The sequence below is a fragment of the Xenopus laevis genome, chromosome 6S, assembly GCF_017654675.1.
Source record: "Xenopus laevis strain J_2021 chromosome 6S, Xenopus_laevis_v10.1, whole genome shotgun sequence".
NCBI classification, from domain to species: domain Eukaryota; kingdom Metazoa; phylum Chordata; class Amphibia; order Anura; family Pipidae; genus Xenopus; species Xenopus laevis.
In genome coordinates, this window is record NC_054382.1 from 105,846,510 (window position 1) to 105,869,436 (window position 22,927).

General features: G+C 39.0%; 1 protein-coding gene across 2 annotated transcripts in view; it reads right to left on the reverse strand.

The window, feature by feature from the left end:
- The window catches only part of ncoa2.S (nuclear receptor coactivator 2 S homeolog), a 93,123-nt gene that overhangs the window by 59,043 nt on the left and 11,153 nt on the right, over positions 1 to 22,927 (reverse strand). The window contains 1 exon segment of one of the 2 annotated variants that reach the window (NM_001087670.1): positions 21,126 to 21,206. The exons of the other annotated variant lie outside the window; for it this stretch is intronic. The gene's annotated coding sequence lies outside the window, so the exon portion shown is untranslated. 2 annotated transcript variants of the gene reach the window in all.

The window sequence follows — 22,927 nt, forward strand, 5'->3', positions numbered from 1 at the left end:
TATACATAGACAGGAATTTACATACAAATGTAAGAAGGCTATACACACATTTCATACAGAGCCCATAACACTTCCCAGGGGGCACAGCAAACATTGGGAAAGATGTGGGGTAAATGTTTTTTTTTTTTTTCTAAAAACACCAGATATAGTCAATTAAGGTGGGTTTTGGGATAAAAACCTATTTGCTGCCTATACATTATTGGGACTTTGCTCCTATTTTTCTCTTCAACTAACATTTTATGAGCTAAGGGCATCTCTGACCACAGGCTGAACCTCTAGAAGCGAACTAGAAAAGTCCAACAACTACTCCCCTAAGGCCAGTGTCAACCCCCTATTGCATGATTGACAGTTATGTTGCATTCACATGCAAAGTAAAAGCTGCCCAACAACAGCAAAAAGCGCTGACTTGAGAGGTGAAACCTGCGTATAATGGAAGGGTTCCACATAACTGCCTGTATACAGAAGTGTTTACATAAGCACTTTCTCCTGATACCTACCTGAAAGGATGGGGACTTAGCTAGACAAACTGTTTGCTTAACAGACAAAAAGGCCACATGCCAGGATTCCAGGAAAGTGGAGATAAAGGATTGCACAACACCTACATGCCATTCAGTACAATCATACCACCATCAACTAATAAGTGGAAAGGAAAGGTGCAACTGCATGAGGGGCTTTTTATCACGGAGTAGGACAGAAAAAATGGGTCCCTACTGGCATGGTCAATAGCATTGCTAGGAGTAACACAATGAAATTAGCCCTTATTATGTCTTCTAATACTTTCAGCCAATTGGCTACATCTGGCTGAAATTTCATTAATTTTATTAGAATTAACTTAAATTTTTTAACATCAAAAGATGTTCCTTGTCTTATTAAATTCATTTTCAGCCAACTGCATCCGGTCAGCCAAGCAGTAGGTAGCACTGTTTCAAATACATTATATCAGATGTTTAATAACTGAGAATACCATGAAAACCAGACATAAAAAATGCATTAATGTACATTGCAAAGCACTTGTAAGAGCGCTGTGACCAATTTTACATTTCTTTGTTTCGAGGGTTTACATTTCATTTAAATCTGTCACTGTCCCCTTTAGCCGACAGTGCTGTGATTGAAACTGGCGTAAATGCTATATTGTTAAATATACGGCTTTAAATAGTCCTTACCAGCAATGTGTGCCATGCTCCACCTACTCTTCTAGGTGCCACTGGGAACCCGTGCCTACCTCATTCTCTAAAAACTAAAAAAAAAGAACTGGCAAGACACAAAATCACAGTTCCTCATCCCACCAAGCACCATAGCTGCAGATCTGGGAGAATCAGCAGGCCTAATAAAATCACTAGATCAGAAGCTGAGCAATGTACTCTTGCGAGTAAAGTGTTGTTTGTTCAGCCAGTATCACTTTCACTTTGATGTGGCTCATAGCCAACCCTACAGCATAAGGAAGTGATGCTAGCAACTAGATAAACACTAAAAACATGAACCAAAGCAAGAGCAGAGTCCAGAGGACACATATTGAACTATATCATTGTTATCATCCCATGATGCACGCTGTAACATGTAGGATTGTGCCATCTTGCTGGCAGAAACACGGGATAAAGAGAGAGGAGCTTTTAGCAGCCAATCAAAGACAAGAGGAAATGCGCAAACAGTGATACCATCATTTCACAGATATCCCTCTTATTCACTCTCATAATGACTAATAAATTAAAGCTAATTACCGACATAGCTATTATGAAACCCACTTATTCAGAGATAAAGTTACCCGCCGCTAGGATGCCTTTCGCTCCTATCTCTGCAGGCCATCTTCCAAACAAGCGCTGTTAAGCCAGTTGATTCATTGTGGGTTTAACTAATGTGCTTAAAAGAATAAATTAGTTGGCCCTTTAGCTAAATCTTAATTAATCTGCCACTCTTATAAGTCTCTAGTTTATGCACAGGAATAGTAATACCTGCTTCCCAAAAATTCCACACTGGGAGTTTAGCTTTCCAACTTGTTTTTTTTTTTTAGTAATATTTACATTGAATGGATGAATATCTGCGGACTGGGAGTAAAAAAAATCATTGGTATGGACTGAATATCATAAACAGACCCAAGCTGGCCAAGATCCCCAATTAATGCACTTAGACATGATGGGGCCACCATGATGAAGGCCACCATACATGGGCCGATAAAAGCTGCCGACAGACCAAGTCGGCAGCTTATTGGCACCACTCATGGGCTTTCCTGATCGATATCCGGCCTGAAAGTCAGCCAGATGCTGATCCGGCAGGTTAGAAAATCCCGTCAGATCACGGCCGCATCTTTTCGTTGATGCGGTCCCGCGATCTGACCGCCCGTTTGGCCTCCGTTCTGATCTGATTGTTGGGCCCGAAATCGGATCAATCCGATATAGCCCACTTCAATGCATATTGGGGAGAAATCTGCTTGTTTGGCGACATTGCCAAACGAGAGGATCTCTACGTCTATGGCCACCTTTAGACATAAAACCTCCACACTATGCTCAGCTCTCTCTTCATTTGTATAGTATATTTTAAAGGAATGTTGATCATAGGGTAAAAAAGGAAAGTTCATTCTATCATAAGTTTGCCCATGAAAAGTTAAACAGATACGGGACCTGTTATTCAGAATGCTCAGCTTCTGGGGCTTTCCAGATAACCTATCTTTCCATAATTTGGATCTTTATACCATAAGTCTACTAGAAAATCATTTAAACTAAATAAACCCAACAGGCTGGTTCTGCTTCCAACAAGGATTAATTATATCTTCGGATCAAGTACAATGTAAAAAAAAAAAAGGAAAATCTTAAATAATGTGAATTATTTGATTATAATGGAGTCTATGGGAGACAGACTTTCCATAAGTCGGAGCATTCTGGATAACTGTTTACCGGATAACGGATCCCATACCTATACAAGTGAAAAGAAAGCTGTGAAGGTTCCCTATTCTCCCCCCCCCCCCCGTGTACCTGTATCAATAAGTGTGATATTTTCTCACTCTGCAAGTTGCTTTGATTAGTAGGTACAAGGTTATTTGTTATTCATATATCGAATGGTCCAGACTACACCAGTTGATACACACACAGCTTTACTGGGAGTGAGAGCTTCTCTTTGCACTAACTATATATAAAGAGCAACCTAGAGCCCTTTATCATAATAAATATTCTGCCACCGTCTATGTAAAATAATAATAACCTGAAATATTCCATTGGCTCATTTCTGATATTTTTTATGCCACAATTTTGCATTAAAAAAAAAATCAATTTGCTGCTTTTACTTGTGTTACTTTCCTCACACCAGTTATGTATTGGACTGGTCCACAGGTATGTGCTAAATGCTGGGCAGGTTGGGGCTTGTTTACACACCAACAGACTCATTCTTCTGACCATTTATGTATGTAGAAAACAACACGTGCTTTCCATGGCAGTTCCTGCTGAGCAAAACAAAGAGAATCGCATCCCAAACTTAAGCTATTACCAAATTTTTCACACTGTTTTTATAAAAAAAAATCCCCTCTGCAGTATAACTACAGCAAAGCATAAACACATGCAGATTTCAGCAACTTGGTTTCATTTCTCGCTTCCCTTAATGTACTGTATCATTACAGCGGTATAATTATGTAAACATAATGACAAAGGGCACCACCAATGATGAGGGTATCATGCTCCATGTGATGATACCAGTGACACATTGGGGCATATTTATCAAAGAGTTGAGTTAGAGATCACTACAGTCCGCTAGAGTGAAATTCCGCCCCTCCTCATTCATTTTTATAGTATTTTCAAAGGCCTATTTATCAAAAGGTGAACTTTATTTTCACCCATTGATACTCTTTTAAAAATCTCATAGAAATAAATGGAGAATGGCGGAATTTCACTCTAGAGACTGTAGTGATCTCTAACGTCACTCTTTGATAAATCTGCCCCATTGTGGTGAGATTTTGCTGCCATCTTGAAAATGCAGGGTTGTGTAGAAGTTAGTGAGTTTGCATTGCAATTAATACTAATTGAAATATAATGGTGTTTTTTGGCCAAAATGCACCCTTCTGCGTTGTTAGGAATTTTTATGCCCCAACAAAATGCATGTGTAATGCCATTTGGCAGAGCCAATGAATTTTAATGTGAATACATTATTGGTGTAATTACACTGCTGAGGCATACCTCCCAAGTGTCCCTTTTTCGGAGGGACAGTCCCTCTTTTGACAGCTCAACCCGCAGTCCCTCATTTGTACTGGAAAGTCCCTATTTTCTCTGCACTGAACAGCCAGAAAAAGAAACAAAGTTTCTCACTTAATTGGCTTTTAGCAGAGAGCAGAGAACAGGTGCAAATAAGATACTTTGTAACAATTTTGAGACATAAAAACACAGTTTAGATAAGGAGAAATATTTTCAAACTTTCATTACGTGCCAAATTTTGTAAAACAAACATGGTAATTAGGGGGTGTGGCAACAGAAAGGGGTGTGGTCAAAAAAATTGCTGTGCTACGTGCGGGAAAAAATTTTTTTGCCCCTCTTTTTACTTCCAAAATGTTGGGAGGTATGCTGAGGGAATGTTTCCAAAAGTGGCATAAGAACATTGTTTGTTGGGGATGGGGTCCACTCCAGAAATATGCAGGTAGGTAAGGCTTTGGGTACAGAAAAACCAATGTATATTATTGGATTATAACAATAATGCATACGATACAGTCCAAATATATAAAGCATTAGCCAGAAGCTAACCGAAAAATAAATATATGCAGTATAGAAAGCGCTCAAAGTCTGAAAAAAATGCAGTGGATCTCCAGTGGATCGAAACGCACTTTGCAAGTGGACAAACTAATCACATACAGTGAATAAAGTATATTTGTATATAACATACCCCTTTTGTAAAATAGGAGGAGTTCTCTGACCATAGAACGGTAGTAGAACTCTTGGGTTACACCATATATCCTCACATTTCGCAACAGGGGTAATTTATTTATTATAATACACAAGTTAAAGTGAGTCATGTCACAGAAATGAAATCACTATGCACTATTTATAAGGATATGATTTACAGGAGATTTGGACAAATCCCAAAACCGAATTCGAATAAGGTTTCATCAATAAATCCAGAGTGTTTCTTTTGTATGACATTATATTTTCGGTCCCCAATTGCTATACTGAATAACCTGTGCACTGCACTGACCTACAGAATAGATGGGAAGGGATTCCTAAAGGCAAGGATACACTGAACACTGGGATTACACAGTAAAGCAACATCTGAATAAGCAAAGGGCTTCTGTTAAACTTTGTACTTAAAAAAGGGGAAACCAAAGAGAGGCAGATAAACATGAAAAGATGTGCAACTACAGTGTGACGTTCCTGCCACTGTTAAACGGACACATTCATCTCATGATCTCTGTTTAACAAAAACTTTAGAAAGTACTTACTTTAAGTATAAGTTAAGGCATTGATGGTGTAAAACAATATACAGTTCTTCGTGTTTTATTAACCTTTTTGTTCAACAGCTCTACATCTACAGTCTAGTCTACATCTATGACCACCTTAAGAAACTATTCAGAATCATTTATGTCCAACAGCAAATGATTGAATCCAATTGCTATAATTCCCGCTATGATGTTCAGGGATAGCATTTCACCACTGGCCTGACAGGTATAGGTGTTCCATTTAGCAATCATACGAAAATATATTTTTATCTAGTTCAGGGCGGATGGAGATACAAGTATACATTTTTAACTTTGTAAAATAAAGATATATTTTTTAAGTTAAAACTTTTCTGGTCCTGTGGATCCGTTTGAGTGACGGACAGTCCTGTTCTTTCTTCGATTTCTCGGATTTAGACAAGCTGTCTTGAGATCTACTGAACATCACCTGGTAGACCGATCTACCTTTGGGCAACCCTGGTTTAGACTGAAAAAGAAAAACTTGCAAATGGCAACAAAAAGACAATAGGGAACTTTCATTTCAGAAGAGACCGTTATAGTTTTATTGTGTTTTATGCAAACCCCTTCCGTTACAGTGGCATGACTAGTTGTCCACAAATTCAATTTAGAACCCCAAAACATTGCTAAGTTGACACATTCTGCCAAGATATATTGAAATTACTCATTATTCATGGCCTTACTGGGCCCTCCACACTCCTGGGCCCCCTTGCAACAGCAGAGTCTACTTCCTCTATAGTTACACCCCAAACTCCGATTTAAATACATAGAACCAGTGAAATACTTCTGTGCAGTTCTACAGCTTTAATGACTGGGCCATTTTCTGTGACGTTAATTCCCTGTAACATATGTTAGAAACATCTAATTGTCCTAGAAAACTAGGGATAGCTGCCAAGTATGCCAGGCTAATGTGAAGAGGGCACCATGTAACTTTGTATAGGCAGAACAAACAAACAAATTCCATTATTGTCCTGTAATAATGTATGAAACCACAGAGCGTTACTCACAGAGTATACAAGTATCACATTTTAATATAACATTTTATAAAGCTGCTCATAAACACACATGTTTACAGCCAGCACCCGAATGCCTCTAAGAATGCAGTCTGAGTCACATCATAAATCATGGGGCAAGGGTGGTGCAAAAATATATTACTGTATTGTAAAAATAAACAACGCTGCAAATACTAGCAGCACTAGATAAGAGTTATACATACATACAGAGGGAGGGTCACTTTCACATACACAGTCTTGTCTGGCATCTATGATAAGCAGCACACGGAAGTAAAAAAAAAAATTGCACGTAATAAGACAGTGGAGGTCATTTATCAACACTGGGCAAATTATCCTTAGGGTGATTAGCCCATAACCGTAGTTACAATGTTGGCAGCGATGTTTTGATGGGTAAGGCCTGGGTGCTCCTGACAATCCCTGGTAGAGAGAGTCAGACATAACACAGCTCATGAATTTTTAAGTTCAGTTTCTTCAACATACATTTGACAAGATGGTTTAATAATGACACATTAATGGCTGAATTACATCTTCCTGGGAGCATTACAAACCTACTTTACAATGCTGATGCAATGCCTCATATGTACTCTGATATCATCTGATACAAAGAAAAGCTTTTGATTTACAAGAGGTGTGGAAAGAAACTGGGCTCAGCATTGTGTGCAGGACCATTAAATATGCTTGTCTTCTGCAGGATGGATAGGGGGAAGACTATGTAGTTGCTCTCCTAAGGGAGGCAGACAACTAAACTACTAGACAGTTAAGAGAGACAGCAGAGGAAAGATGTCTGAAGACCTTCAGATACTATTATCCAAACTGTTAAAGAGGCAGTTTTGCTCCTTTTTAAACAGGAGTTCAAGGAATAGGGCTTCTGCTCAACATACATTTTGCCTATTAATTTAAAGGAGACATATAGGATAAATGAAAATCCCTGATACTGTGTAGGCATTAATAAATAAAATATGGTGCTGGTTTTACTTTGGGCTAAAAATAAATATCTTTAAAAACAGCCCCTGTATTGGAGCTCCTCCCTATAGATTTGCTATGGTCCCCATCATCGGTTCAAATTAGTGGTGGGCGTATGTTTAATGGACTGTGCCAGAAGAACAGTTTGAGGGGAAATAGCCAATCACAGTCCTGCAGTCCCACATAAGGAAGTGAAAGACAGGCTTCACTTCCTTATGAAGTCAACCTAGCTGAGGATTGGTTCCCATCCTACAGCGCAGCATGCAGAGTGCTGCCGACTCCCCTACACAGAATGGGAAAGAAGGCAGCAGGAAGTGTAACAGATGGGCTGGACCAGTAGGGATTTCGCTGAAGTTTTCAATAAATCAGCCAGAAATACTACTTTTTTTAAACACGTTACTTCTATATTTAAAAGAATAAAATGCACTGGCACATTCTTGTTTTACACACAATATGTCTCCTTTAAGTCATATTTATGATTTTTATATTTATGGAGCTAAACAAGAAAAAGAATGAGAGGGTTATACCTGTTAATCCAATACTTTAAGGCAATCCATGTACACAAAAAGTGTAAAATTTGTTAATAGTTCCAATATTCTTTCTTCTCCCTGTAATTCATGGGCATAGAGTGAAATAGCTTTGTAGGATTCCTGATTCTTTTCACCCAACCAGAAAAGATGAATACACACAGTAGGAGTAACCTTACAAGTAGTGTTTCCAGTCCATCCAGTAGTGGCACAAAGCTTTGTACAATATCACGTTTACTTATATGTATGACTGGAACTACATTACTGCTACAATTAAAAATTAAATTCCAATTAAAAAAAAGCATCTTCTTTTTGACTGTTATAGGTACCTTTATTGCAATTTTTAGGAAGATACTTCATTTGGGGTAGCCATCATGGCAGCTCTCACAAATTAATATCAATGCAGACAAGTAATGTGGAAATGTCCCGTATACAATGAGCTCCTGGTTTACCTCCCATTTAGGAGATATAATAAAATATTACAGAAAATACACTATGGGGGTTATGTAATAAAAGGCACTAAGTTTGCCCAGGAGCAGTAACCCAGAGCAACCAATCAGCAGGTAGAATTTACGGGTCACATGTTTAAAAGCAAGCATCTTATTGGTTGCTATGGGTTACTGCCCTTGGGAAAACTTAGGGCCATTTATTACATATGGGGGTATTTCTTTATATGGGGCAAGTGCTCATAAATTACACATTTAGCAATAAACACTCAGAGTATGGAAATTTTAAAAAAAATGGAAATACACAGAACATTTATAGAGCTACATTCTAAATCATAATGCTCTTTCACAGAAGCCAAAAACATTTGTATTGGTTTTTTAGGAGCATATACGGATTTGTGGAGCAATGGGATACGCTGGTCTAGAAAAGCACATCAGAGATTTTTTTCTATAATATCATTATATTCAAAGCACTTCATAACTCTGCCCTACATCTCTGAATTCATCTCTAGATACTCACCCAATCGCTTACTACGCTCCTCTACTGAGCTGCTCTTCAACTCTTCTCTTATTACCTCCTCACATGCTCAAATTCAAGACTAAGCAAGGGCTGCACCCCTCCTGGAACTCTCTCCCACTGTCTATTCAATTTTCTCCCAACCTTTCTGCTTTCAAAAGATCTCTTAAAACACACTTATTTAGAGAAGCCCACCCTCACTCTATTTAGCTACCAAATGACATTATTTCTGATCTTGTGCACTCCCACACCTTGTGTCTCATTCACTTGCTCTTTAGATTGTAAGGTCTTTTGCACAGAGCCTTCCTCACCATTTGTACCTGTACTGGTTGTTATGTTTGTAACCCTGCATGTTCTATGTATGGAATTCATGTGATTTCTATGTATAAACACATTTATTTTACAGTGCTGCGCAATATGTTGGTGCGCTAAAAATGTTAAGAAAAGTATTTGTTTACTGCATCCGTCTTCTTGGATAAAGGATGCAACTCTACACTGGAACTATTGGTGTTGCCACTAGATACAATAAGCAAAGATGCAGCTGTTGGAGTAAGCTTCATGTTTTGACTTTAAAGTAACAAAGATATTTCTCTTCTGTCAGAACTGGTTTGGCCAGATACAGGAAAAAGGGTGTTTGCACTTTATAAAAACATGTGTAGGATGGAATATGATTAGGACAGGAAAATAATAATGATTAATACAAATATATTTATACTGAACATGCAATGAGTTTCAATATGCCATGGGTTGAAATAAACACAATGCATTAAAAAAACACATTCCTTTACAGAAGGGATGTTTTTTTCTTGTAGACAAAAGGAAGAATGTATTTCATGAGACGATTACAATATAGAACACATGATGCAGATCTGGTAAAAAATCATATTATGCCCCTTTGAGTAATTGGGGATGAGTACAATCGTTCGGCTGAGGTTGATTAAATTTTGTTAATCTTACAAACACATAGGACCCTTTGTATAAACATCATGTGGCCACAAATACCTGGGCACCTTCCTGTTCTATAGGTCATCCCCAAACCAAGATTTTTATATGACTTTGAACCTACTTTTACTGATGTAACAGCCTCTACTATTTTGGGAAGGCTTTCCACTATATGCTGAAACATTTTTGGTGGGATTTGCTTTCATTCAGCCACAAGAAAAATAGTGAGGTTAGTACTGATGTTGGGCAGTCAGGCCTGGCTCATGGTTGGCATTATAATGCATTCAACAGGTATTCAGTTGGGTTGAGGTCAGGGCTCTATGCAGGCCATTCCAGTTTTTCCACTCTCATCTCAACGAACTCATTCTACAAGAACCTTAAGTTGTGTCTATTGTACTGAAACAACGAAAAAGCCTTGCCCAAGCAAAGTATGAAGCACAAAATTGTTACTAATGTAACTGTAAATACTATGCTGGTAAATGTTTAATCACCTGATGCTCCAACCCCCACCCACCCCGGCTTTCAGCCAACCCTTTTTCAGTCCTGCCCCTCTGTTTCCAATCCTACTCAACAATTTTTGCTTAATTGGCCCATTTTGCTCCCTGTCCCACCCTGTTATGTCATAACCCAGCACATTTTACATTATGGTCATGTGGTCTAGTCCATTAGAGACTGGAATTTTCAAAGAAGCAATGTGGCAACAAATATTTTCCTAGAGAAATTTCTCCAGGTTCCGGCTGGCGAACTACCATTATAAAGATACTGAGCAGCCACCTTTGCATCTCATTATCAACATTTTTCCTTCCATGCAAATATCTCATATACGTCATTGCTTTGTGGCATAAAGTCATTAGTGAATTCTCCTCACTACAATTATATGAAGAAAATACACTGGTGAAATTATGAAGAATGTATGAAACCAAAATTCTGGCACATTATGCTCACAACAGCATACTTGTTATTTGAAGTTAATATGCAAAGTTGTTGTGAAAAAACAGAACATATTGAGGCAGACTTTAGTGGAGGTAGACGAGGAATATTCACACTTTACAAATATGTATATACATCAAATGCAATGCATATCTCTCTCTTCACTCATGTTTTCTATTATATTCATTGAACATCCCAATTTCCTCAGAAAGCCCATCCCTTGCTACATATTTGTCAGAAAAAAAGCAGAGGTATTTAAATACTTTGCCCTCTATCAGATGCTGCTAATTGCACAAACCACAAAGTTGGGGCCAATGTTTTTGTAGCTGCAAGCCATTTCAGAAGGCTGCTTTGTAAATAGTCTCTTCCAGAGCAGGTTCCAGCAAAACGGCAGGCTAAGGCTAAGCGCAAGAACAAGGTTTATTTGTGAATCTACCGATTTAATAATTTAATTATGATGGGGTGGGGATTGATCTCTACATAAAAAAGGAAAAAGTGCATAAGAGGATATATTAAGAAAAAACATTATACAGAGCAATTAAAAGGGGTGTTCATCTTTATATGATAGATTAAAGAAATACATTAATTGACCATCACAGTTTATTCATTTTGTGCTTTAAATTATTAGCAATCAATTTCCAGCAGTGGTGTACCTACCCCAAGCCGGGACCCCTGCAAACAGATTTTCGGAGGGTTCGAGCGTGCATCTTCAACAGGATCCTGCCCTCCCCCATAGCCCAGCCCCTCCCACCCTGCAGCCCTATCAGTTTGCACCGCCTGCTAGCTTTTAGGCTGGAGAGCAGCTGGGGAGTAGGGTCACAAGTGGGGTGGGCCCAGCAGTCTGGCCTGCAACTAAAATTGCCATCTGGTTGATTAGCTCAGGGCACCATCAGAAACCAGGAAACCTAATACTAATAAGTTAGCAGGGCCCTCTCTCAGGGAGTCTCTATAGACTACTACCCATCAGGGTCCTTTGGGCTTTATGCCGCCGAACCCTGTCTGCTTCACCAAAACACCACCCTGACTTGTCTCATGACCCTGGCAACCAGAAGACCAATTAAATTTTGTTGTGGTTCTAATTGATTGCTTTCTTTTCAGGCCTATCCAATTGACCATCTGTTTTTCCACACTTCCAAACTGCTGCCTAGTTGCTAGATTAAATAAGCCCCATTAGCTTAAACCTATTTCATGGCCATTCCCTATTTCTATGAGAACAATTATAGATTATAGTATGTAAAAAAAGAGACTGGGAGAATAAAGGTTGAGTGAGGAGAGAAAGAATAATACTGAAAGTGGGCCCATGGTCTAGACTCTAAGGTTTTGGGGTGGGCCCCTGGTGTCCCAGTCAGACACGTGTTGCTTAATTGTGTGGGTGAAACACTCATTAGAACAATCAGTGGTTTGGAAACCCATGAAAATGGAAATTAATTGTTTTTTGCATGGCTTCTGATGAAATTGTAATTATTCTGTCTATTTTGTAGCTTATTTTAGGAAACCCTGTTTAATGTTGGCATATTCATGCAAGGAAATAAAATTGCTACACAGAAGAATCACACATATACTTTACTACATACGTACTCACTTTATATGAGTTTTGAAGTTAAATAGTAAAGCTGCATACTTCTGTAGGCATCTCTTAATGGCGTCACTTACACACAAACAATCCCTCATGTCACACCAAAATGTTTATGTGTGTGTGTGTGTGTATCTCTCTCTCTCTCTCTCTCTCTCTCTCTCTCTCTCTCTCTCTCTCTCTCTCTCTCTCTCTCTCTCTCTCTCTCTCTCTCTCTCTCTCTCTCTCTCTCTCTCTCTCTCTCTCTCTCTCTCTCTCTCTCTCTCTCTCTCTCTCTCTCTCTATATATATATAGTAACCAAGTATGTGATGCGATGGAAATAAAAGTATTGTGACTATTCTTGTTTCCTTAAAATATTTAAATATATAAGGACATGAAAACCTTGAAAACAAGGAGGGTGCATTGTAATACTCTATTTTTCGCTGAGATTAATGAATTTACTACACCCCATAATTTCACCTTTAGTATCTCGGAAAACTGCTGTATTCCTCATTCTGCTCAGTAATTATACTATGTTTAAGCGGAGCTTCCACACAGTTTTTTTTTTTTCCTTTTAAATAAGATATCTGTGAATAAGTTTAGTTGCCCTTTAAGTCAATGTGCTCCATTCTAGACAGACTCCTTATCCATTTTTCTATAAAATCTCTCTCTGGGGCAGAATTACATGTCATCAAAATTTCAAGAGCAAAACCTTTGCAAGTAATGTTGGCCTGCCGTGTGCACATTGCTACAAAATAATCATTTATGTCGGAGCTAGTTATGCTTGGCGTAATGGGAATTCCTGTGCAGTGAATGATTCTACTCTTATTGCAAAATGTCACTAAAACGACAAGCTGCTCCTTCGAGAGATAATTTATATAACTATTTGTATCAATAACAGAAATTTTAAATAATATAAATTGTAGAAGTTATATCTCAAGAATGTAATGTTCTTGGGGAGACAAATTATCTGTTGTACCTTGCTTGCTGTTGTGCATACAGGCAAGGACTCCCAGGTTTTCAATTTTAAAGATGCTGTAAGTTAACAATGCCAGAGGACCGAGACCATAAATTCTGTTCTGTAAAGGGAATGAATGTTTATTATTAATGTTAAAGGGAAAGGCATAACCTTCTCAGTTCTGCTGGCAGATTTTGCATTAAGGGCAAACATTAACTTTTAGGGTGAAGACACATGGAGCTACCAGCAAAAGCTACTTCTTATGGCTACAAAACACCAGAAAATACCCTGCCATAGACAATGCTGAGAATTGCCTCTGCTAAAACACATGTAAAGACAGTTATCAGTAAATTATCAATGTTGTCTATTTTTGCAGCTGTTAGGGCAGAGACACACGCTCAAATTTGGAGAGATTAGTGGCCCATCGACAAATCTTATCTCGACTAATCTCCCCGAACTGCCTCCCGCCGGCTAGAATGTAAACCGCCGGCATGATGGCAATCTGAAGGCTTTGTTTTCCAAAGTCGCCCGCAGTTGCCTCACGAGGAAACTTCAAGCGAAAATGAAGCACTCCGAGTGTCATCCTGCCGGCGAGTTAGATTCTAGCCGGCGGGAGGCAGTTTGGGGAGATTAGTCACCCGAAGAAGAGACGATTTATCACAGAGTAACTAAATCTCCCGAATCTGAGCATGTGTCTCTGCCCTTACAAGTAGCTGTTTCTAGTAGCTCTGTGTGTCTTCACACTTAGGGCAGAGACAGACGTGGCGATCCTGGGAGATTTAGTCACCTGGCAACTAATCTCCCTGAAAAGCCTTCCCGCCGGCTCGAATCTAAAACGCTGGCGGGATGTCACTCAAAGTGATTCCTTTTCCAAAGTTGCCTCATGTGGAAACTTCGGGTGACTCCCTAATAAGACACGTGCTCCCTCATACAACCCACTGGCTATGCACAGCCCCTTAAATCCCTGTTTAGAAAATCCAGCCCTGCATCCGCGTGCCATATTTAAAAGCACAATGTATTGTCCTCTACGTTAGTTAAGCTTCCTTATTTAAATCACTGATAATTAATCCGATTACAGGCTTGAAGTGCTGCAGTGATATAAACAGAGTGACACATGAGGACTACACATGGATGGCCACATTCTCTTGTCCTGTTTGGATGGGCCACGAGTCCAAAGCACGGGCACTTCAGGAAGTTAATTACCCAATGCACCATATTTCCAATGATATGGTGCATCAGAAGATGACATTTTAGACAACTGTATAGATCATCTGCCAGGCAAAGACAACGGTATAGATCATCTGCCAGGCATAAAATTGAAAGAAAAAGCTAGGCAATCACTTGCCAAATTCCATATTGTGTAAGTTTAAAGGAAAAGGAAAGGTCCTGAAGCAGTTTATGGTCAATAGATTAGCCACAATAGTGCAAGCTATAACACTATTTATTCTGTAGAATGCTTTACCATACCGGAGTAACAGCTCTAGAAACTCTCTCTGTTTGTTTAGGATAGCAGCTGCCATATTCACTTGGTGCGACATCACTTCCTGCCTGTATATCCCTGCTCAGTCATAGCTCTGGACTCAGATTACAGCAGGGAGGGGAAGGAGGAGCAAACTGAGCATGCTCAAGCCCTGCAGGTTGATGCTGAAAACACCAAGTCTGATACAGAAGCCCATGTGTACATGGAAGGAAAGAAATGCTGAGTTTCTTTTGACAGAGGACTCAGAGCAGCATTACTTTGAGGGTTTACTGGTGTATTAATATAGACCTTTCTGATAAAGCTTACTTAATTTTAGCCTTCCCTTCTCCTTTAAAAACATATTTGGAAATGTTAATGCACATTTTACACTTTATTTCACACATTTTAAAACCCAAGAACAAAGAAAATACTAATTGTGGCATGTACATGAATTTGGACACCCTTCCACAAATTACCTCATTTTGCCTTAATAGCCATTAGGAGTTTTCACAATTACAGACTCCAAACATTAGACTGTCACTCAACAAATGTGGGTCCAGTGAAGCTAATTGAAGCCCACAAAGTAGGGGATAAAAAAAATTGATCTTCAGCATTCTGCTCAGATTCAAAAGCAACAGTGATGTCCCATGTGCCACCCCCCTCAAGTCACTGATTGGTTATTGCCTGGTAACCAATCAGTGGAAACCAAGAGAGCAGCAAAGCAGGAAGTAGTGTTCTGGCTATGATGTAAGACATCTAGTCACTCCAGCTAGTCACTCCAGCCTTTATACATCAAATTTTTGCCTAACTATATTGGAAACATTTTCTATTTTGCACAGCCTATTTACCCAGTTTTAATTTTTATACTGAACAATTCCTCTAAGCAACACTGCAGCTCTATGAAATGGCTTAACATACAGCAGACTTTAAGCAAAGGATGACAACACAAAAGGCATGCCTGTCAAAGAAGATATATTTATTGTTAGACTTTCCTTGTCCATTAACAATACACTGATCCCTACAGTAGTTGTTCCTACTTTTAAATTACCAAACTAACTAAATTTGTCGGCAAGAAGTCCAAACTTTTGCATTCCACTGTTCATAAAAAATATTTTGCTTTTAATGGGTCAGGTTCCCTGAGCTGCCTCAAGGAGAGACAAGTAGACTTAACATACTTTAGATGACGCCAAGGATGGAAAAAGAATGTTGCAGAACACATAAGGTGAAAAACAAGGAGACAAAAGAGAACTGAGAATTAGAAGAAGAGCTGAAGTTATAGGCAAGAATGAAGCCTGAATACACGTACTCCCATCAGAAGAAGGCCAAAGGAAAAAAAATCAAGATGTCAGAGGAGGGCTGGGAACACATGGGCAGGAACAGGTACAGGGCTTATAACAGGATACAGGAACAAGGATGCAAGAACAGGATTCAGGAACAAGGATAACCATAGAACACCCTGGAGCTACTCACAATCAACCTAAGAAGATGATACGTTTGGTCAAGATGTATACAGTTAAAATAGGTCACCTTACTTGTGTAACATGTATAATACTTCTAGTGTTCTCCCCAGGTATTTTTAACTAGGTGCTCTGCCCTGATGAAAAAAAATGCACCCTCCAACCATACCCATCTTATTAGAACAGAGGTAAGTAGGAAAGTGTGCTTCTGCATATTTACTATGTGCAGTATTTGCACAACCAGATTCTAAATGTTTTCCCCCCTACTTGGCAACTTTTTTCTTCCTATCCGGTGGTAAAGTATAAGTGACGCGAGTACAAAAACAAAGTGATGTTTCTAAATTTAAATATGGAGTACATTCTCAGTTATTAGTTTTCAATGTGATATCTACCATATAGTTATTTCTATCTTTCACAACATATTATGAAATCTACAGACTTCCACTACCGCTGACAACTTCAGGTGACTGGTATTTAAGAATGTCACGATTTTGCTGAAAAACGAGCCAGGTAGAACCTCCAAAATCTGCTTCACAGCCACATTAAGTGCTCAAGTCTCACAGATAAAATGCTTAGATAAATGACATGACTAAGACTAATAAATATTCCCCACAGACTAATGCTAGAGCTAAAATAATTAAGTAAATCCCAATGAGCTGTTTTGCAGCTCAACATCAAATGTCACATTGCACTCTAATAATTTCATTCACCAGATGCGCTCACTGGAGTAAGCCGGAGCAACTTTCAGAATGAATCATGAATTATTCATAAATTTAGGCCACTCATGGAATTCTCCAGCTAATATATTGTTAAAATGCCGACATTTAGGCGGTTATCAAAATCCAAAAAGTTCTCACTATTTTCTGAAAACTACTCAACTAATCACTATCACTAACAAATCCGCACAGTCCTTTTCCCCCTATTTATCAATAGATTTTTCCGAAAATTTCTTGTGCTGGGAAAAAAGTTTGATAAAATCTTGAAAAAAAAAATAAATCAGAATTGTACAAATTTTTCGGATTTGTCGCAGAAAAATTTTGACTTTTTCGGATTTGATGCCCGAAAAACACAAAATCTTTGGATTACTGAACAAAACCCAGGGCAGAACAGGATATCAATGGGACATCTGCCATTGACTTCTATATGGACTCAACAGGTCTGAATTTGAATACTTTTTATTCAGACTTTTAACACCATCAAAGCTTAATAAATCTGGAAAAACTTTCTACGAAATAAATGCTTTTCCCCTTTAAAAGTCCGACCATAAAAAAAAAAAAAAAAAAATATGAAAGAGCACTGTGGGTGGGAGCATTTCCACGCATGGGCCTTATATTTTTGCACAAACAGAACTTCTCGACCCACACCCGACCCGCTGCTCCCCTTTAATTATATACTCGCGCCCGCCCCCGCAGTGACATCACAAAAGGGGCGGGGCAGGCGGAAGTCTATACATTCTGGCACCGGAAGCCGGCAGTACTAGGTCAAGCATTTTGTCCAGGGGTCGGCCCGAACCTGCCCGACCCGCAGGTAAACCCGCGGGCTTCGGGTCGGCCCGCACATTACTAGAATGGTCATCACCTACACTGGTCTGAAAATCTATCTGACCAATCAGAATTCTGTAGGGTATGAACAACTACAACAAAACATGGACCTAGGGAGATTTTCAGGGTTAGTTCACACAGGGCGTTTTGGGGAGATTTGGTCGCCTGGCGACTAATTGCCTCATTTTTGCGTCGACCAATCTCCCCAAACGCCTTCCCTGTTCCTGTGCCGGCTAAAATGAAAAAAAAAACGCTAATCACACGCGGCAATTCGGTTTTCTGAAGGCATACAGAATAAACTGTAAGTCATATATATGATAACAAGGGGAAGGCATTTTATTTGCACATGAATTATATAAATGAAGAGGGCAATGTAAAATTGCTTTCCCCGCTTTTTATAAGTATGACGCACAATACATAGACCTGTATACCCCCTTGTTCATCGTGAATGCAATGAATAGTTACTTGTTGCCTATGGTTTTAATCATGAAACATGTTTTTGTTATTTCTTGAGCTAAATAGAGAAATAGAAGCCCCTCCATGTTTAATACTTGTGAGGCAAATATTTAGATAACTATTTCACACAAAACCACCTTGCATAATGGCGACTGATTTCGCCATCTGCCACTACCCTTAGGCCACATGATTGAAGAGTTTGCAGAGAAACGCAGGCCGAGAATCCACTCTCCTGCTGCTCTAGTTTTGCAGATGCAGCGGATTTTAGCACCAAAACACAACATTTTACACCGAAGCCTGCATAAGAGAAGATGAGCAGCTGTGCAGTGGATTATCTGCCTGCGGAGGTTCCGTAATGACTGGCCTAGCCCAGGGGTGAAGGGAGAAGGTTGTTTATATAGAGCTGAGATACAGAGCACTAGTTAAACAAACAACTAATCAGCTGTGAGATAGTAAGTGTGAAAGAAAAATAATCTTTTATAATAAAATTAACGGGAATTTGCACTATTATATGCAATAAAATAAAAAAATAATCAGCATGTTTTATTTGTTTTGCTCATGATGAAAAAAAAGGTGCATATAGGTGAAAATTGCCACTTTAAAGTGATGAGTAAATGTATGAAACTGGAAATAGCAGAGCATGCTCTGTTCATAGGCTGTTTACCTTTTACTATACAGCATTCATGTGAAAAAGGGAAGGAACAATTTTGTTTACCACAATAAAAAGCACATTTTGTGGTTTAATTTACAATTGTTCTTGCAGATGGCCCGGTGCTCTGACACTTCCTGTATGGACTGTATAAACAGTAAAAATTGCCCTTCCCCATCATACACTACTACAGAAAGTGAATAGGAATCTCTGATGAACAACTGCCTCCCACGCTTCTTGGATATTAGCCACTGGGAGACTCACTTCTCACTTCTGGAGAATGAGTGTACAAGTGATAAGAGAAAAAGGGCAAAATAAGAGATATATAGCGCTGCTGTAAACACGGAGAGATTACGTGTAATCCAAGTTTAGATTTCAGATGAAATCTTCAGGTGACAGGGATGGGTAGAAATATAAATAGTCAGATAAACACCCCAAATGGATTAAAGGAGAACTCCACAAAACCATAACTTTGAAAAGTAAACATAATTTCAAGCAACTTTGCAATAAACATCAATTAAAAAATATGCAAACTTTTCTTGATTTTTAATGGTTTAGCATAAGCCTAGCCCCCTGCTGATCTGTCTGACTACTTTGCTGAGCTGGCTGACTACTGTTACTTTGTATCAACAGCCATCTGTCCTCAGCCTGCATCCTCCAAACCCCACAATTCCCTGCACACGTGATTTCAATAAGGAATGGAACATCACAGTGCAATGCATTGTGGGCTATGTAGTTCCTGCATGCTGTCTGTAAGCTGTGGAGAAGTTGTTACAATTTGTAACATCTGTGTTTAGTCCCTCCTTCCCTGCCAGGATTTCAAATGATACAGAAAGAGAAGAACTGTTATCCAGCTGGATTGCAGCATAGAAAATGGCATTTATTCATACTTTTTGAAGAAACAGGTAACAGTGATGGGTATATTAGGGGTTTCTGTGTTATGTGGACCTCTTTATTAAATTTTGGTTTGGAAGCCGGAGTTCCCCTTTAATATTAATAGCTCAGAACGATCACTCTTGCGGTTTGAAAACATATTTTATTTAATTTAGCTTTTTTGATATCAGAAGTTTTACACTGTTAATGTGTACTGTCAAACAAGTTAAGCGAGTTAAGTGACAGATGCAGCAAGCATCTTCTGGTGCCTCTCTGCTCAGTTCTTTCACTCCTTGTCAGGTTGTTAGATTAAATGTCCTGCAAGGGAACAGACACTTCCGTCATCAGTCACTTAACCGATTGGCTAGCAGTTCATCGTATTGCAAATTACGATAGAGTGTAAAACGTCTAATATTAAGGCTAAAAAAAAAAAAAAAAACATCTACGCAAATTGAATACGAGCAATTTTACCTAAATTTATTTTGTTTTTAGCTCCCCTGTGCATTACAATTTGACATTTGAGAATTTGTTGCTAAATAAATGAAGCTATATTACAAGGCTACTAGCACATGGGGCTAATTTTAGGCATTTGCTCGTATGTTTTTCAGTAGGTTAAAAATACTCAAACTAGGGATGCACCGAATCCACTATTTTGGGATTCCGGTGGACCCCCAAATCCTTAATGAAAGATCCGGGTGAATACCAATCCAAATCCAGTTTTGCATATTCAAATCAGGGGCAGGAAGGGAAAAAGAAAGCCATGCGCGCAGCGTGTGGTTAAACATTTTCCTACTTCCTTGTTTTGTGATAAAGGATTCGCATTTGGTTCAGCCAGGTACGAGAATTCGCCCAAATCAGAATCCTGCTTAAAAAGGCTGAATACTATACTGAACCAAATTCTGGATTCGGTGAATCCCTAGCCCAAACACCAGCAGCAGGACTGGCAGTTAATAGCCATGTATGCCATAAATTACAAAATCTAAGTCTATGGGGTATATTCATTAAAGCATTAAAGTTAAAGATCGCCACGGTCATTCATAAATCTGTTATCTGTCTCCTTGGTGAAGACTAGACCTAGGGGTTTATTTATCAAAGAGTGAAGTTGCAGATCGCCACAGTCCTCTAGAGTGAAATTCCGCCACTCTCCTTTCATTTCTATGGGATTTTGAAAGGCGTATGTATCAAAGGATGAACTTTCACTTTCACCCATTGATAAATACGCTTTTAAAAATCCCATAGAAATGAATGGAGAGTGGCGGAATTTCACTCTAGAGGACTGTGGCGATCTGTAACTTCACTCTTTGATAAATATCCCCCTAGGTCTAGTCTTCACCAAGGAGACAGATAACAGATTTATGAATGTATGATCAGATAAAAAAAAACAAAAAACTGCAAAATGAGGGCAGCGAGATAGCAACTTACCTTTGGCTTATACTGGAACTCCTCCTATTGCTCTCTTGGATCTGGTGTGTGAATCGCAAAATTCAAACATTTTAACTCCATCTGAAAAGAAATTTACCGCATCAAGTACATTGCTGCAGTAATAACCCCCAGAAAGCAATAACCCAGAATGGAAAGCAACAGCTTGGGAAGGCCACAATGACCCATATTCTTTCTCAAGAGTGAAGTTACCCTGACACCTTGGGCCCACTCTTACAGTAATAAGATATAGATACTGATAAATGGTATAGGTTTTTATATAGGGAAATAAGGATGAATTCTTTGCATTATGCTAATCAGAAGGACATGTAGAAGTTCAGGTCGATCAGCAGATTTCCTGTCCTGATGCTGAAACACTGCCATAAATTCTAGTATTCCAGTCATATCTTCTACCATAACAAAAAATAAAAAAAAAAAGTTTTGGCACATTAAGGGAAAAAAAAAACCTTGCTTTTAACAAACTGTTTGCCAGGCTAGATTAAAGCTGTAAAGCTGCCATGATACTAAACAGGAAAGAAAAATGCTCCTCACGTCTCAATAATGGATCAACCAACACAAAGTCCTCAGGTGGCACCTGTTTTCACCTTAAACAACACTATATGCTGCAGGCCTGAGTGCCAAAACTTAGCTGAGTAAGTTCCTGCATTTAACCTGTCATTTGCTACACATGCACTTATGCTGGCTCTACAATACGCCACTGTGTTGCACATTTGTGTAGAGCAAATGAAAGTTCCATTTTAGCCTTCAGACCTCTAGTCTACTCTAGAACAAACTACAGTAAGCAATATTCTTGCAGATAATGCCAGGGTATTTTTAAAGAAGGGGGTTCACCTTTAAATAAACTGCGTGTGTTATAGACATCATTTTTTATTTTCTATGGATTATTAAATCAGTTTTTCTGTTCTGCCTATTTCTGGCCTGCAATAGAAGATGCAATCTGGATGTCAGGGTCACAAACCCTAGCAACCCACAAATAGACTGAAGTGTAGCTTTAGCCTTCGGCCCTCTACTATTCATCTGACTCCCTAACTACTGCCTTAGCATTGAATTGTTAGAATTCCAAGCCTGATAAAAAAAACTAACTCAAACATAAAATAATAAAATGAATGTTGGGAATTAGGGTTCCCACCTTTGATTCTTGAGTGGAGCCATGATTTAAGAGGCAGACCTGCGCCATGAATGGATGAAGCACATCAGATTTGGTGAGTAGGCAGGGTTTGAGGCAGAGAGAACAGAGGTGGGCCAGGGCTGAACAACAAGGGATTACAAATTTGGCAAGTACATTGCCAGTAAATTTGTAATAGCAGCCCCAGCCTTGACTGGTATTTTAACAGAAAAACAATTGCAAATTGTTTTCATTCTGTACATCATACTAAAAGTCAACTCCAGGTGAACAACCCCTTTAAAGTGGTGATATGTGGTGTATTATAACACCACAAAACCTCAGGCACTGCAGAAAGGATTCAAAGTACCCGAAAAAAGGGGTGACAGTGTTTTGAAATTTGATTGCTGGTTACCTTAATAATGAAATAAGGAAACAACCAGTCCTTAAAGGAACAGTTCAGTGTGAAAATAAAAACTGTGTAAATAGATAGGCTGTGCAAAATAAAAAATGTTTCTAATATAGTTAGTTAGCCAAAATTGTAATGTATAAAGGCTGGAGTGACTGAATGTCTAACATAATAGCCGGAACACTACTTCCTGCTTTTCAGCTCTATAACTCTGAGCTAGTCAGCAACTTGAAGGGGGGCCACATGGTACATTTCTGTTCAGTGAGTTTGTAA